Source organism: Pseudoliparis swirei, chromosome 7 (assembly GCF_029220125.1).
Source record: "Pseudoliparis swirei isolate HS2019 ecotype Mariana Trench chromosome 7, NWPU_hadal_v1, whole genome shotgun sequence".
NCBI classification, from domain to species: Eukaryota; Metazoa; Chordata; class Actinopteri; order Perciformes; family Liparidae; genus Pseudoliparis; species Pseudoliparis swirei.
The window spans coordinates 23,525,654-23,543,955 of record NC_079394.1 but is presented as its reverse complement, the minus strand read 5'-3'; the positions used below and the strand labels follow the sequence as shown (position 1 = coordinate 23,543,955).

At 43.1% G+C, this 18,302-nt stretch overlaps 1 protein-coding gene across 3 annotated transcripts in view; it reads right to left on the bottom strand.

Moving 5' to 3' along the window:
- The window catches only part of slc20a2 (solute carrier family 20 member 2), a 45,962-nt gene that overhangs the window by 26,485 nt on the left and 1,175 nt on the right, over window positions 1–18,302 (bottom strand). For 2 of the 3 annotated variants that reach the window (XM_056419858.1, XM_056419857.1), the window contains exon 2: window positions 13,362–13,647. The gene's annotated coding sequence lies outside the window, so the exon portion shown is untranslated. Of the gene's footprint in view, window positions 1–13,193; window positions 13,275–13,361; window positions 13,648–18,302 lie in introns of those variants that run through there. The other variant, XM_056419859.1, reaches the window with a different exon arrangement.

Sequence of the window (18,302 nt, the reverse complement as noted above, 5' to 3'; positions counted from 1 at the left end):
AGGTGCGCGAATGGACCGAGCGGCCAGCTGCTGATCACTCACTCAACGGCCCGACGTGCATGAATAGACGAAAAAAAGGACTGTTAGAAAGCATGAACATGAGTCATGATGTTTTAGGCCTCCGTCGAATGGGGACGAATGCTCCTGGTTCTCTCTGTTCTGGCGACCGACCAGCGATCTCTTCATGAAAGTGTTCTCCACTTGGCCGCTTGCCTTCGAGTCGCGTGATCCGTTTGGGAATTCAGGAGCGTTTCTTTTGGCTTGTCGTCCATTTTCTCACTCGCGTTTAAAATAAATGGCTTTACAATGTAATGCAAGTCAGCCAGGGTGCATCTAAATCATCAAATTAGACTTTGAATAATAATTATAGTAATAAAGAGCCAGGGCCAGGCCAAATGTCAAACCTTCATCCCCTGCACCACCCGAAGGTTTGATGTTTGGCCTCCTGTCATTTAAAAGTTGCCTCCGCGTGCCTGGTCTAATCAATCGATACATACGTCACATGCTCATATTGCAGTTGTAGGAAGTTTCACGAGATTGACCAATTGCGGGTTGTGTTTAGCCCTGTGAGAGCATTAGAGGAAAGCTCTACACAGGGCGAGAACAAAGGTTACGGAACGGGACGCACGATTAGAGTTTTAAAAGCACCTGAATGCCGACGATGTGTGGACATATTTCAGGGAGAGAGGAAATAATTACCTTCATTATGTAAGGACAGAAAGAAAGAAAAAGAACTGATGAACCAACTGCTATTTTTCCTAGATAGAGTATTATGATGCGCCTGTTTCTATTAACTCTGAGTAACTCCAGCAGGACGGAAGTGTTACACCCAGACCCTCTGGGTAGTTCTGTGTTCACTGTTCTGTTTCTGTTGTGTTGTCTGTCACTCACCCAGTCTCTCGTTTCAGACTCCTCCCTCCTTGTGTGCCGCCCTCCTGTGATTGCAGACCCCGCCCTCATTGTTTCCACCTGTGCCTCATTCCCCTTTGTATTTAGTCTGTGTCGACCTCTTGTCTGTGTCGGTTCGTCTCTAAATGTTGCCCAGTAAAAGATGTTACTTTTTCCTGAATTCTGACTTCCTCATTTCCGCAATTGAGTCCTACGTTCCGTGGCGCCCCGTCAAGTCGTGATAGGAAGTCTGCGACCTTGAATGTCGTTGTGCCCACATGTGAGGTAAAAGATGAGAACAGAAGCAAAAAGAGAGAGAGAAAGAGAGAGACCCCCCCCCTCCTAAACTGGATCTAGTGACCTATGCCCTCCTGCTCCTAATACAGGCTTCCAGCACATGACCCAGCTAATAGCATTATGGAGTGCTTTGATTAGACCTGCTGCTGTGCGCACGTCGTGCGGGCGGGGCGGCGGGCGGACACGGGGTCCTTTGCTCTGCCGCCACTTTACAGGAATGCCAGGCCTCTGACACTCATCTGCGCACACGTGTACACACAGTGCATTAGCTATACGTTAAACATCAGCCGACACGCCGCGGAGGAGACACGAGGCCGGTCGGATTAGGCGAGTCAGCGGATTACCTCGCCGTTGTTATTCTAAGAAAGCTAAGAGTAATGCTGAAAAATGTGCCGCTAGCATTAGCCGCGGGCCGACAGCGCCCACCCGGACCGGCGGTTCACGTGGCACCCGTAATCGCATCAAGGGGTCTCTCAAGGGAAACGCTTATTTTTAAGTGACTGGCATTTGGTAGAGCAGTTGGTGTCGTGATTCGCACCACAAGGTGTCAGCTGTCAGAAAGAGTTGGCATCCGATGTCGTGGTCAGATTTCCTACTTTTTTATCTTATCTTTGGGGGGGAATTTTCACGAAAGTAAAAGGCAGTTTTAATAACTGTGCTGAAGCTCTGTATAATTTTTTTTTGAATGATATCTTTACATACTATCATGCAGTAGGGAGGGAGCTGATGAAAGCTGGTCATATGGAAACAATACGTCGAGTAAACTAGAGCGGGCGTTGAGTCTGTACAGACCATAAAGCAGGGTACGCTTTAGGGCGGGCTGACTGTGATTGACAGGTTGCTGCCACTACCAGAGACGGATACGGCGTCTCTGCATCACTCGTCCGCATTCTGTCACTTCTGTTCATCTGTTGTGGAAAACGACGGCCGTAATCCAAGATGGCGACGGCGAAATCTGCAAACTCAAGGCTTCGGAACGGCAGTCTAGGAAACCAATCGGGGACGTCACATTGGCTACGTCCACTTCTTGTGTACAGTACTCTCATCTCTTCCTTCTCATCTTTGAGTTGCAGTACCGATCGGGTCGGATGAACGGCTCGGGTAACGAGTGACACGTGTTGTTGTGGTTCCTGTGTTACTACGTGCATGAGCTGGAAATGAAAGAAATGTCCTCACAACATTTGTGAAATCATGGATCCTAAAGCAGAGGCAATGAAGGTCAGCCACACCAACACAAACGCGGCAATGTATTATGCATTCTCCATCGTGGAGAACAGCCGGATCCAGTCGATCCAAGAATTCAAGTTTCTCTTCGTAAAGGATCGATGGAGACCCGAGTGACGTCCGCACAACAACAAAAAAACGATCGGGACTTGTCATCCAGAGGGAAAATACCACCAGGATATGCACGGCTGCGGCCGCAACTATTCGGACGCATGGATGAGTTCATCTCAAAAACACACACACAGTGTGACCAATGTCACACTAAGGTCCGGTTTTGGTTCTGCATTTGTGAAGCGAGCTCCAACCAGATGGCAACACTGCAGGTTTTGGTCCACCAATACCTCAAACCCAACGAACACAATCAATTAATCTAAACGATTTAGCACGGCTGCGGCGTCTCGAGATTTGAGCATGGCGACTGTCGGAGGCTGCGTGACACGGGCTACTTTTCTTTGTGTGCGGGCGCCGTCGCAGCGCGCTGACACGACTCGTTGTGACAAGCGGTCTGCTGGTGTTCCGGTGACGGAGGCTCACCTCTAATCCCGTCGGGATCAAAATTGTTTCCGTGTTTTCTAGTTATTTTCCCTTGTGTGCCACTGGACTTTCACAACACATGGACTTTGCTGTAAATGCCATTTAAAAGTTCTCAGTGCTGTAGTAACTGCTGTGCAAGCTGTAGTTTATCGTGGGTGAAAAACTGAGATAAACAGCTGCCTCCACGAAAGAACAATGCACAGCACCCACGAAATTACTTTAGAATAATCCGGTTTGTCCATTGCTCCTTTATGGAATTGAAGAAATCAAATAACGTCTCTGGCTAGATGCATCGCCTCCACTCTCACTTTGCTGATGAGGACGAGGAGCGCGATGAAGCTGCAGCACAACTGCGGCACAACTAATCGGGAGGGTTTGGCCTCTTTCGCAGACATCAATGATGATTTTATGGAATTATCAAAGTGCAATATAAAAATATATGTATGCATATCATTTAAAATTGCCATTGGTTCCCATGTATTAAACAAACTACAGGCCTGTGTTTGTGTTCTCCATGAACGAGATGTATGAGTGCAGCAAACTTCCTTTGTTTCTACATGAATAGACCTGGATACACATCAAATCCATCGAAGATTTGATTTTTTTTTGCATATACAGGACTGTCTCAGAAAATTAGAATATTGTGATAAAGTTCTTTATTTTCTGTAATGCAATTAAAAAAACAAAAATGTCATGCATTCTGGATTCATTACAAATCAACTGAAATATTGCAAGCCTTTTATTCTTTTAATATTGCTGATTATGGCTTACAGCTTAAGAAAACTCTAAAATCCTATCTCATAAAATTTGAATATTTCCTCAGACCAAGTAAAAAAAAAGATTTATAACAGCAAAACAAAATCAAACATTTGAAAATGTGTTTCGAGTTAATTAGACGATTCAAGTGATTTGTTTAATACCCTACTAGTATACTTTTTCATGATATTCTAATATTTAGAAATAGGATATTTGAGTTTTCTTAAGCTGTAAGCCATAATCAGCAATATTAAAAGAATAAAAGGCTTGCAATATTTCAGTTGATTTGTAATGAATCCAGAATGCATGACATTTTTGTTTTTTTAATTGCATTACAGAAAATAAAGAACTTTATCACAATATTCTAATTTTCTGAGACAGTCCTGTATACGAAAATAGTACATTAGTAGCATACTTGACATTACTCAATACTATTGACATCTAATCCTGACATTCAAAAGTGGCTCTACATTGGTTGATAAATTGCATAGTCGTTCACTTCGTGACAAACCATTTAAATTTGACTGTGTCTATAACTGAGGACCGCATTGTTAGCTTCCCATATGCAGCTCCCAAGAATCCACAAAAGTAATTAGGTCTCAGTTCTGAGGCTTCAACAACAGCCTAGCTACCTGCTACTTTTATGGACAAAAATAAACCAACCTGAAAGATACACCCCTAAAAATATTTTGCATCAGAACTGTATTCAAGAAAACAAAGGTTGGTATGGATTGCCGCGGGCAAAGGACCAACTACCAGAATCCTACTGACCCAGAGTCTGGCAGTCCGTCTGAGCTGAACTGTGCATGGCCTAAGACACTGTACGCTGCTTTGTTGCGCTTTTATTGTGAAAAGTAAAAAACAGTGAGGATCAGGTCTGCGCTCTGTTTGTTACGGTTGTTATAATAAAGCTGGCCGTCCTGGTCCCGACTCCATTGCCTCCTCCATTTTGTTGTCCTTTCCAAACAACGTGATTGGTTGATGCCCCCGCTGTGTTATAGCCTTGTTAAACTTTCACTTCACAGCTCACTCTGAAGCCTTGGCAGGGCTGGAATGTGTGAAACATTATGAAGATGTCGTCACCTGTGCAGCGCTGGGAACTTGTTCGCTGGGAGGGGGGATACTCAATCTACATCTCCCAGAGTCTACTGGCCTATAAAACACTCGACATTGCTCATTTCTCTGTTTTGTCATACATCTAGTGAGGACCAATTATGCAATTTACCATTATTAAAAACAAAGAGGGCAACGACACCTTTATTAGACCACTAATCATCTCATCCCCTCAGTTTTGAATGCCCTGATTAAACCCCCTTTAAAAAGAGAGAAAAAAAGAAAACGGCCCCTTAATACTGTGAGGCAGCCTCAGCTCGTTAAGCGTAATGACATGATTCAGCGCAGTCATCGCATGTGATCACAACAGTATTTTCTCTGTATAATTAAATGTCTCGGGGGACATCAAAGACATACTTTGCTGTAATATCCTGCGGTTCATTTAGCTTTTACATGTACGTCTAGATCAGGGCTGGGTATCGGGACTCGATCACCTTTTAAAAAAGGTAAATAACTAAGAACTAGAGATGCACCGATCAGGTTTTTGGTGCCGATCACCGATCACTGAAATCAGTATCTGCCGATCCGATAATACCGATCACCGATCACAGTGTTGATTGAAGCATTCTATTTATTGTGTAGCATTATTGCCTAGGACTATGAGGAAATACATATATAAAGCACCTCAAACATTAAAGAAATTACAGATTTCTTTAAACATTTAGGACTTTTACTTTGAAAAATGTCCTAATTGATACATTAAAATTGTTTGATTGCTATTGTACGGGATTTCAGATATGTATGGAACACATCTGCATCATTCATTTCCTGGAACTCTTGGGGAAATCTATTTACAGGACTTTTTTTAACATACAAAAGTCTGACTTATTTTTATAAACTCTTCCTTGGTACAGTAAAAATATTTAAATTTGAGCATAATTTAAGCTAAATCTCAGAAACGATCTATAAAGATACAAAATCAGTTCATTGTTTACTTTTATATGTTCGTGTATGATTTGTCGACATCTTATTTTGATAAACGGATGTTGTTTCACGTGGTTCCTTCCGCTAACTTTACAAAACCGGATGTTGTCACTTAAATCCTTCCGCTAACTTTATCAAAACCCTCGCGCGCTTCAGATCGAATGTGTTTACCGTGAACATCAGTCTGTAGGGGCTCAGACATGTGAGAGTCGGCTGAGTCGACCCAGAGATTCAACTCGGGGGACGGGGACGCCGCTCGGTGGTGAGGATCCCCTCGTGGACCTCTCACTCTGCGGCCCTCGCCGGGCGCATCGTCTCCATTGCGATGCGCGGCGATTGAAACGTCTCTGATAGTTCTCGCAGATGTTACGTCATCTGATCGGCCGTTTTGATCGGCCGTTTTGAGAACGCCGATCAAAACCGATAATGCGAATATCGGCCGATATGGATCGGCGCCGATCAGATCGGTGCATCCCTACTAAGAACCAACACGTATAGTAACTTCTCCGGTCAATCATATCAGCAATCGATCCTTTCAGTGTTCTCGACGGAGAAAAGAAAGAAAAAGACGATTTGCTTCACTGTGGCGTGTGATCGGCTCACTGCTGCAGCCGGGATTACGAAACCAAGCTAGACGGTCAAATGGCGCATCACCGTATCAAGCCGTTGCCGACTCAAAAAGCTGGATATGGTGTCTGGGACAATGTTATGATTTATCATTTTTAAATCAGTGAATTGATTTCTATGTATTCATTGTTGTTCTACAAAGCAATCTTGGAGGTGAAGCGTCGTCTTGCACGTCTACCAGTCCCTTACACGCGGCGAGGCACACGGTGCACCCCAAATCACAGTAACCATCGTAACCCATTTTAGTGTTGCGTTGACACTGAACTATTTAGAAAATTGGATTTCTAAATAACCTGTTAAGTAAGCACCTACACCAGCTCTCAGAAAAACTCGGTCTCTTGACATCGTGACATCGTGCGGGACAGCAGTGCGCCGAGCCTTCCTTTCCATTTGATCTCCGACAGAAGAATTTGCATTCGTACGTGCCGCCGCTCCGCCTAGCTTGGGAACCCCCCCCCCACCCCCACCACCTCCACTCCCCCACCACCACCCTAACCTTGCAGCTTTTTGAGGTGTCACGTATCCACTGCTCGCTCTTGTTGCTAAAGGCCTGTGGGGGAGGAGGGGGGATTTTGGCCAGAAATAGCAGCGTCACATGAGTGTGTGTATGTGTGTTTGTGTGTATGTGTGTATGCGTGTGTGTGCAGTAACCAGTCAGCCGGCTGCTCATCCTTACTTGGAGCCCTGGCCCATCCGCACATTTAAAACGGCCCAAAAAAATGTCGGCAACGGCGTCAACACAGCACAGTGCGATGGACAGGGTCCGGTCTGGGAAGGTCAAGGGTTCAGACACGTGAGCTCACACCTGTTCAAACAGCACCATTTACACAAGCTGGAAATCATGAGAAACATGTGGCTTGATCACGAGGTTATGTCTGAAGGATTAATTGAGAAACTGTGTCGTTTACCACTGAATTGTCTCCACCAGACTCCATGAGAGTGTAACCGCTGCCCCTCCAAACAAATAAATCAGCTTCTTGCGCAGCAGAATAATGAGTCTGAGAACATTTAGGAGACGAGAATCATTAGTGGTTTCGGACGATTTATTACATCAATAATTTTTTTTAATGTTTCATGACTTTCGGGAGAAATGTACGAACCGGTCTGATCGCAAGAATTAAAGTCAATGATATCAGCTCGCCAATCAGTTGACAACACCTTGTGGATTTCTGTGGACGGGAACAGCGGTAAAAACTTGCCTTACTTTCACCAGACTTCCAACTCAGAATTGAGTGACAAACGAGGAGAGAAGTAATCCACACTGAAATGTGTTAAATTACTAAATATTGTGCAGCTCACCCACACAGTTTTGCCAATCATATCTCAATTTTAAAACTAGCTCTTTTGGATAATCAGAGGCAACAGTAGCATAGATGTTGTATCCGCAAGACACAAAAACAACTAAATGTGTTGCCGATGAGACGGACCTTTCCGAACTCCATAAATAACGTGTTACCCCATGCTTCTCTCACGGTGCTTTGTCCTCAAAAAGACTTCCAAAAGTCAAATGTTGTGTTATCGTGAGTAATTAAAGTCAAGCTCCTGAGCAAATGTACTTGAGCGAGAAGAACGGGGAAGCAATGTCCATTCTACCGCCCATAAATAAAAAGCACAATGCCTCACAGTTCAGCCAGCAAAGCCTGTCATTAGCATAGTTAACACCGGGCCAGCACCCAAAACAAGAGACGCTCTGTGCGACGGCGCTTTGATACGGACCCTGCCGCGCACAGAAGGCCACCAGAAACGCTACAGAAAAAAGGAGGGGAAAAAACGTCTCTCATGGCACCGAGTGGAGAGGACAAACGCAGCCAAAACCACCCAACGGGTCAGAAGGGAGAAAAAGAAGAAGAAAAGCATGCAGGAGACGATAAGCGGTCACACGCTACCTGGGGGTGGTACAGTAAACGGCTAATTGTTGACATGCAAGTTCTCATTTTATGGGGAGAATCTCAGAACTTCCGGGAAGCCTCTGGCCACCGGCATGATTCAACAAGCTGAGTCAACTCTAACCATAAACGCTGATGTCTGTCAAGAAGACAAAGGAGACGAGTTGTTCCGAGAGGACCGAACGCCGGCGGAAGAATCGGTAGCATTGTTACGAGGCGTGTAAAAAAGGCTCACTTTGGGGACGGCGTAGAATGCAGGTTCGGCAATTTTAAAATCGCATCTCGTGCTCTCGCCCACTAGACAGGACTTCCCTGAAGCCGGCGGCGTGCATATACATGTGTGCAGACCACAAATATCTAAGCATTTAAATGCAGAGGGTTGTTTTTGCGTCGAGGCAACTTAGATCTGGTTAAAAGCTGGGGCTTAAAACTGGAGCAGTGGTTGTAAAAGTAGTCCAATTAAGAGCGGAGATGGTTTGGATTTTAATGGTGCCCTGACCCTGAAGCAATGCTGGAATTAAATCATCAAGAGAAGAACTGCTGTTTTCTGAACTTTGTTTTCAGCAACTTGCTTAATGTGCGCTCTTCCTCCTCATACAACAACAACAACAACAACAACCCTTCCCGCTTCCTTCAGCGTTCTCGGTTTGACCTTTCTTGATAATAAAAAAGGATGCGTTATCAGCTCACCTTGAACGGCAACATGCTTAACTACTTTTCTTTTTGAGAAATAACATGGATTGAGCAATGCTGTTTACAAGCAGAGACAAACGCACACACACACACACACACACAGGATGAAGCTTCCCACTCTCCCTGCGCTATCATGTGATGTTGTCATGGCATAAGAGGGCTCAGACATAACAGTGCGATTGTACCGCTGAGGGCAACGAGGTGGGCCGCGATCAGAGAGACGGACTGTTCTTCGTCGGTGGACACGACCAGCGCCGCTGCCAACTGCCTCTGTCACCCGCAGAGACGCGGACGCGCCGACTGGCAGAAGGGGCCGACCCGCACGCCGGGCCCCTACCGTCATGGAAACCAGAAGTGACTTTGGTGCATTTACCGTACGTTGTCTCTTTTCCCACGGCTCGACATGAGACATGGAAAGATCAAAATGTATATATTTATGAAGAACAAATATATATATACAGGGTTCATACACATGTTGACCGATGGATTTCGATGACCTTTCCATGACTTTAAACCAAATTTCTTTTTCCAGGCCTGGAAAAAACTATTTTTAAATTCCATGACTTTCCCAGGTTTTCCATGAACAGATGAACCCTGTATGTATGTGTGTATATATATATATATATATATATATATGTAATGTGACAATTCTATATTGATTAATAATTGTTAACAATTGTTTTACAGACTTTGTAAAAACTGTACTGGTACTTTGAGCTAAATGCTAACGCATCCTGCTGTAGCATTTGAGCTTGCCAACATTTTCTGTTTAATAATAACCTCAATCCTACAATCGAGGATGATGGGGAATGTCACCGGTTTTGCCGATGACATTCATGAACGTAGATTTCGAATGAATTTTAAAAATGTGGATGCCTATCAAGTTTCAAGGCCACTCGTCCAACAGTTATGAAAATGCTCTCACTCAAACCTCACGGTGTCGCAAGAGGGCTAAAGAAAGAATAGGGAAACTAATTAAAGATCAATGTTCCGGTTATCTTCAGGATACGATACAGCAACAACAGCCCCCCCACACCACCCGGACTGGCCTTTAAACCAACTGGGACAGGTGATGCAAATCACGGCAACCGACGTCAGAGGTCAACCCGAGAGCAAGCACAAGTATGCTGCAGGGAAAAGGGGATCACCAAAGTCGTCAAGATTCATCGTCTGGGGAACACGCCAGTCCGTACAAAACGTCCTCCTAAGCCATCTCATACCTTTGAGACATTTCAGACTTGGGCTAAGTGGCGGACATGAAACAAAGAGCGGCAGCGGATCCCCAGACTTGAAATTCCAGAAACGACAAGTATTACATCACGGCATTTAATCAAAAGTGTGTATTGTTGCCGGTAGTTTCATCATAACAACAAATTTACATTGGGCTTCGAAACAACGTTCACAAATGATACCAAAGCATATAAAGTATTTTCGGGAAAGATAAAAGAAAAAAGGAGCACCTTGCAGAAATGTGGCGTCCACTGCCTCTTAGCGAGTGGCCAGAGGTGATTTTTTAACATGCACGGCAAGAAGTTCACAGAAAGTGAACCCCCCGGTATGTACCGAGAAAGCACACATTCCGTGCCGAAAAACTGGTCCGACTCACTTGCTCTCTTGGCATCGTTGTTGAACATGACAACATTACATAATGTGCACACACACACACACACACACACACACAGACCTCCCGTGACTTCCAGTCACGAGCGGTAGCTGTCGACCTGACTGCTGTTTGAAATGTGCGGCGGCTTGGTGCGTCTGTTGCGAAGCACTTGGGATTCGTGGGTTAGCACCACAAAAAAAAAAGACAGTCTGTTGAGGGTGCGGTCTGAGCTGCGGCTGCACCCTGTCGACGCGGACTGACAGTTTAGTGTGAATCACTCGGGCTCCAGTGTTTGTTTTTCTTCTTTTTTTTCCTTCCGGAAGGATTACACGCGCAAAAAGGACGGGTCAAAGTACAGTCAAAATTAAAATTTATTCCGTCTCTTTCTGTGAACTGAATTTCATGAGGTAGTGATAGAAAAATCAAATTATTGCGTATTTGAAAGTGTCTTCCTCCCCCCCCCCCCTGCCTCTTTCCCAAAAGTTTAACCAAATGTTGTTCTTGGAGAGCGAACATACAAAACAGCAGATTAAGACTGTGTGGGTGCAATAAATTACCTTTTCAGGTAGTTTCTAGGAACGCTGCATCTGAGGCGTAAACACAGGCGCGAGGCGCCGCAAAAACATTCCAATGCCGTTTTCATAATGGCTTATTTCACAGATAGCTGGGAATGCTTCTGAACAAAGGAGAGGGAGAGGCTGGCGTTGTGGTCCTTTTCTCATGAGGCGGTCAACAAAAGAAAGCCCCCGGACTGTTTGCTTATATACAAAAAAAAGACATAAAAAAGGAGGGGAAGTCATAAATCGGCCTATCTTATCCCAATACAATTTCATATCTGTCTTGTAAACTTTATGGCTGAAGGAGATACAACAATCAGTGTATGTGGGATTTCGCAACTTTATGAGTGCTTGCTGTTTATACAGGAATTAAAAATGTTCAAAGCAAAGCTTTCCTGAGAAAGCAACTAGGGAGAAAAATTAATCTGGCATTCTTCTCACTCTTTCTTATCGCTATAAGCAGATTAATCATTAACTCGAGCGCTATGTGCTTCCACTGCCTATGTAGGCCATAGGATAAGACATGTTTAGAGTTGGGGAAGGGGGGTGAAATATAAAAGATTTTTTTTTTATGTGACATGTTCTACTTGGAATAAGAGTGAAAGGACAGAATAACAGGAGACGTGACAATCTAATGCAACCCATACCAACGGGCACACAATAAATGCTCTCTGTCGCAAAAAATACTGCAGCACCTACGCTACAGGAGGGACACTTACTTCAGTATTGCACCAAGTACAAACTTGATGTACGGTACTTGTACTTTACATGTATTTCCGTGTCATGCTACTTCATACCGTTACTCCACTGCATTTTAGAGGTTGCATTTGTACTTTTCACTGCACTCCATGTATTGGACAGCATGGCTAGTTACTTTACAAATTAAAATAGTATTTATTTTATTCTTTTTTATATATATTTAATATTTCATTATAGATGGAATTACCTGACAGTAAAGTAGTGCATAGCAGTAAATTAGCTGCTGCTGACACATAATGCATAATAATGACACATTAGTTAATGCATAAGAAGAATCTAATAATAACATATGTTATTAAAAAAACGCGTAGCATTTAGACTGCATTAAATTAGCTGACAACACATGCACACCACACTTTCAACACAAAACTATTTTGTTTAGTGTGGTACATGTACTCCTAATACTTATTTTGTAGGGTGTTCCTGCTGTTCTTTCCACCCCTCTATGTTGACCTTTTCCAGTGATGGCGACTTCTGTTGTTGGACAATATTTATCTATCATGGTTGACAATGGAAGAGGCTTGCCCGGAGGGGAGGGGAGAAGCAATAGAACACGTTATAACGATTGTCTGGCGACCTATATCGCAGGCACGAAATCTGCAGGTGAACACATCTGGTTCGCCCCCTCCCCCCGTGAAAACAATGAGACCATCCGCGGTTTAATAGCGCGAGAGTACAACGTGACAAAAGAAACATTTAAAAAAGAAAAGCCACGGAGCGCTGCGGGAGATAGGCTGGTCCCAAAACTTCTAATTCGTGTTGGGCAACGGGGGCGGTAGAGGGCGGCGCGTACTGCGCATGCTCCGATGCGTTCGGCCCGCCTTGTCAGATCTGCTCAGCGCACGGAGGGAGCCGAAGAGTGTAATGAACTCTCGTGATTAACAAGTGAAGTGATTTTGATGGTCGTGCTCTGGGCCATGCGCGCGCTCTCTCTCCCCCTTCCCTTTTAAATGTCCCCATTCTGGTTCAGACAAGTCGACAGACCAGTGTGTCGACGCTGGTGCTGCCGCGATACTAAATCGGATGTGGAGTCACACACACAGACGCACACGTGTAGCAGCTCCATTCAGTCGGTCGGGGCTTGACCAGTGGCAACAATGTCTCGAGCACTCAAAGACCACAATGCGAGCCACTTAAGGCGGTGTACGACATTTGATAGCAGTGACTCGAAAAGCCTCACGCCAATATATATATATACATGTACACGGCCGTATATGTATATATAGGTACACGTTGAAAAACTGCGTGGCCACGAGCCGCAGCAGCCGCTTTTAACAAACACACACACACACACTGGGCATTTTCTCTTTTAACGCGGTAGTTCACACTCACCAGGCCCCGGTCCTCCTCCCCAAAACGCAGCACGCAAACACGCTCACCACAAAGAAATGCGCGAGCAAAGTGGCGAAACAAGGTAGAAACCCCGTCGAGGGGAGGGGGTGGGGGGAGACACAGGGGCAGCGTTTTTTGTGGTTTTTTTGCCAGACAAATTGTACTTACCAACGAAATAGGACACCGCAGAAAGAGGGGGGAAATGTGCCGTTCCTCTCCGCCTCCACGTCTCTATCGCTGCCTGTGTATTTTCCCAGAAACGCTCTCCGTGGGTCGCGTCGAAAATGTCACAGATTCCAGCAGTGGCTGTCGTCGTCGTTTGCCCACAACCACCCGGATGGAATGGACCGGTTGACCACGACTCACGCGACCATGTTGCCCTGAACGTCGCCTTCTGCTCTCATCCGGGCGTTTAGGGATTGAGCCGCCGTCTCAGCGCTGCTCGGGATGACAGCTAAAGGGATGAAGGGGGGGGGGGGGGGGGTTGAGTGAGACAGGGAAGGGGGGGGGGGAGAGGGGAGGGGTAGTGGTCAATCTGTTGAGGACATGGTGACACAAGGGGAGGTTAATACCATTAACGTGTTCAGGGATGTCCCTCAATGAACAATTACATAAGCATTTAGCTAAAAATCAGACTTTATTATTAAAAATATCTGAAATTGTTCACAATATTTTACAATCGTTTTCTTATACAGCAGGAATAATTATAAGGACATAGGCCTGCTCTCGCATAACTTATTTATTTATTTTTAATTGTTTAAATAAAGATCCTTTAAAAAGCCTTAAAGTAGAAAGGCCACTAAATGTATTGTTTTGCCCCCATCCATAAAAATAATAATACACAGCATTACAGTAACTATATGCCTTCGGATATATCTTTCAGTTAAGATTATACACAGGATGTCTGTTCCCTCTCTGAAGTCTGCTTTCATTTATTATTAGTATTTTTTAAATAAATGTATCCATTTTTGGTTTGTCAAAAACCCATCTCTCTTGACTTCAACATTATTCTTAACGCCTCGGTGCTAAAACTCTGTTTGCATGTGAACATTATGATCACTGGGTCGATGATAATGTTTTTAATCCGTCAAGAATATGGCCAGCTATTACTGCTGTGGCCACGTGTGTAAGGCATACATGTGTTATATAACCTGCCCAACCAGTCAACAACAGTGGGAGGAAAGGGGGGGAGAGGAAGAGAGAGACAGAGAGAGAGAGAGAGAGAGAGAGGAAGAGAGAGACGGAGAGAGAGGGGGGGAGAGGGAAAGATGGAATGGAGAGGGTCGTCGTTTGGAGGTTAATTAAACCAGACTGCAGTGTATTTTAAAGTAGGAAATCTAAAATACACATTTAGTTGTTTATTTTATTGATTTGTCTATTTGTGTCTGTAGATTTATCTTAAATTCCCCAATTTTCCATTAGCTAAAGCCTCATTTGACTATTGAAATAGAATGTTTCAGAAACAAATTGTAATACAATAAATATTTTTTAATTTGAGTGATCAACTGTGGATGTTTTTTTACCCTATTTATTTGTATTTCAATTTACAATATATATCTTTAAAAACTGTGCCAGAAATCTCCACTTCGGCAGCACCTATAATAAAGTTCCAGTTTTCATTCCTCTCTGTATTCTGAAGATTTTCACCGAGGGGGTTGTTGATATATCATTCATAGATGGTTTTATACAACATTCTGTTCCTTTTTTTATGGCCGTTGACAATATTTTCTGATTTATGGATGGATATCCAACATTCCCTCAGTAAAAAAACTTTGGACTCTAATATGGAACAGAATAATACAAGCATTTTGAAACTGGCGTCAACCAAAATACTCCAAAAAACAAGATATAAACTTACCCTAATCACCTTTAGTGTCTGGAAGTATAAAGTATATAGAATAATTAACCAACACACGGGTGACCTTGAAAGTCTCTAACTTTCACCTTGAAGGAAACAGCTTCAAGTTTAAAAGGATAAATCCCTCATGTCATGATTACTGGTGGGATATGAGAAACAATTTCCATTTTGACTTGTATAAAATGCGTGTTGAGACAGAGCTCTGCCGTCTTCAGCCGGCGTTTGGGTGGAACAACTGACTCTCACTCTCTATCCAGACTTCCACCCACGCCTAGCTGGGTCTGCCTCATTATTATTCCACGTCGGACGTCACAGCCATGTAACTTTCTCAACCTCAACATGGCCCCAACCGTAAGACAACACCAAGAGGCATTTAACCTGTCAGCCACTGATCATGCAGTAGTTTATATATTCAAATGTTACTGTTGGGTTTTTGACCATTATTAAGGTCCTACATCTCACCCACTCCAATCTCCCTGATGGACCAGCCAGCACTCACAAGAGGGAACCAAACTAACTCGGAAAAATGTCTGAGAGGCATGATAATCTTGACATTGACAAAAGAAAGGGACTCTACAATGATTGTACAGTATTGTAGTTATCAGTTTCAGACGTTAAGATATAGTTTTCTATTCATCAAGCCCTGTTTGTTGTCTCAACCTAACTTGTTGTCTAAACCTCACAATCATTTCCTCAACCTAACTGGGAGTTTGGTTGTCTAACTTAGTACTTCACAATCTTTTCCGGAACCTAACTAAGTAGTTTTCCCCTCTAAACCTTTACAATCTCTTCCTAAAACATAGAGCAATTACGTTGTCTAAACCTAACTCAGTAGTTTTATTGTCTGAACTTAACCAAGTGCTGCGTTATCTTTTCAAAAAGCCTAACTAAGTAGTTTTGTTGTCTAAACCTAACTCAGTAGTTTTGTTTTCTAAACCTAACTAAGTAGTTTGGTTGTCTAAACCTAACTAAGTGGTTGTGTTGTGTAAACCTAACTCAGTAGTTTTGTTGTCTAAACCTAACTTAGTAGTTTTGTTTTCTAAACCTAACTCAGTAGTTTTGTTTTCTAAACCTAACTCAGTAGTTTTGTTGTGTAAACCTAACTCAGTAGTTTTGTTTTCTAAACCTTTCTAAGTACTTCAAGATCTTTTCCTAAACCTTACAGAGAAGCGAAAATTAACAGGATTTGTTGGACGAGGGGAATTTTGTAAGAAATCATCTGATGAGGAAGTGTTGAACTGGAGAGTGGGTGCTACGTGACACTAATTTAAATGACTTTAGATCACGCTGTGTGGTTTAACCTAATCATATATCTCAATTTCTGAGTTTATTTATAATTTGTATTAAAAATCTAAATGTCAAAGTATCTATAGCTGTTGCATAACACAGAGATAATCAGGTAAAGCATTGTACAAGTAGCTCAACATTGTCCTTCAGTGTACTTGTGTACATGTAGTCACATTCCACCCAGCAGCTGTGTAAAGGAGGAGGACAAGACATCAGTCCAGAATGACACATCTTGCTGAAGCGCCTCACCAAAGGCTCTCCAGCTTCTTTCTGGGTCTATGATCTATAGACAGAAAACATGGTTTCAAAAGCGCAGTTAGTAACTTGAACAAAGCCAAAACCGAAAAATAAAGATTGCTGGGGCTTGGATCAAATTATTATACAAGATGGTGGGACTACTTCTCGAAAGGATTTGTCATATGATATATATTATTATATATATATATATATATATATATATAATACTAATAATATACTCCTATATATATATATATACAATATTTTAATTGGTTTAGCGGATGATTCTCAGGTTCCTCATCTGTAAACTTCTCACCAAAGTCACCTTCGCAATTCTTTAAGATTCAACGATTACTATTTTTTAATGCAATTCATTTGCTTCTCGCTCAAACGCTTGTAGATGTCACTTTTTTTCTCCTCCCATCAGCAGCACTCGTCAACCGAACCCTGAAGGTCACAGTCACACAACAAATATCACAGTTCCGTCCAGTTTACAGGAAATTGGCCCTTTTTGTTTCTTGAGTCTTTCTTGAGTCGGTTGGCCAGTGGCCTATTTAATATGCACTCTGTGCTATTGTAATAAACAATTAAATGAGACAAATTGAAAATAGTCTAATGTACTTTATTTTTTTGTTACGCAATGAGCCTATGTATTGGCAAACAATATGTAAAAGCCATTAATTAGGTAAACTGTAGCTTAGCTTTTGTCCCACCGGGATAATGAGTACATTCATTATTGGTCTCCTGTTCGAGCAAGCCTGGTTGGGCGCGGTGTTTTCCACATGTTCCGAGTGCACTCCCACCACTCAAACAAAAGCTTTACTCTGAACTTTTCATGTTGATCCAATCAACAACTTGCTTTCACGTCATCATTGAGAGCGATGGTGACACGTTTTTACAGGTGGTTTTTTTGTTTTTTTGTTCCAAGATTCATACAGGAATCTGTACTTTAGATTGTAGCAGTTGTGTGTGTGTGATGCATTTATGTTCACTTTACTGCTTCTTTTAATTATTTTATTTTTTCAGAAATGTTCCTGGCTATGCTGGAATCTAATTACATAACCCGCAGCGCTGTAAGCTGAAGGGTCCTTACTCAAAAGGTGGATTTTTCTTTTGCACCTAAGCTGCAAAACCTCCCGTCTTCGGCCCACATTCTTTACACCCGGGTAGCATTAACCAATGACACAAAGTTGAAGAGATTGAATATGCCAACAACATAAACTTCATGGTTTTTAGTGTTTACTTTCAGGATAGGGAAAAGATAGGTTTAAAAAAATAGATATCAGAAAAAGTAAACAGCAATTTATGGATATGCATTCCAGTCAAAGTCATGTGTTTGTGCACCCAACGACCACCCCTCTCTTAGCTGCATGTGATGTACTCGACAGGAGACATGCTTGTGACGGTGACATGTCTTCCCATGTTGTTTACCCTGCCCCTATGTTCTTCATCTGTCCGATAGATCAGCAAGATTTGGGCCATAATAGTGGCCACTTTTCTTAACCCCTCTATTCCCACAGTTGATATTTCACTTGCATGTGATTTGTGCATTATATTCACACGATGCACCTTTCCCCCTGATGAAAATGTTATTTCAAAGGAACCTTACACAATCCAGAGAATAAATGTGCCGCCATCTTGTGGCACAACAGGATGTAGCCGTGACACTGACTGCTTTTCCTGTTTGGTTAGAGCTTCATTTACTGTAATATTTAATATGGCCAAGC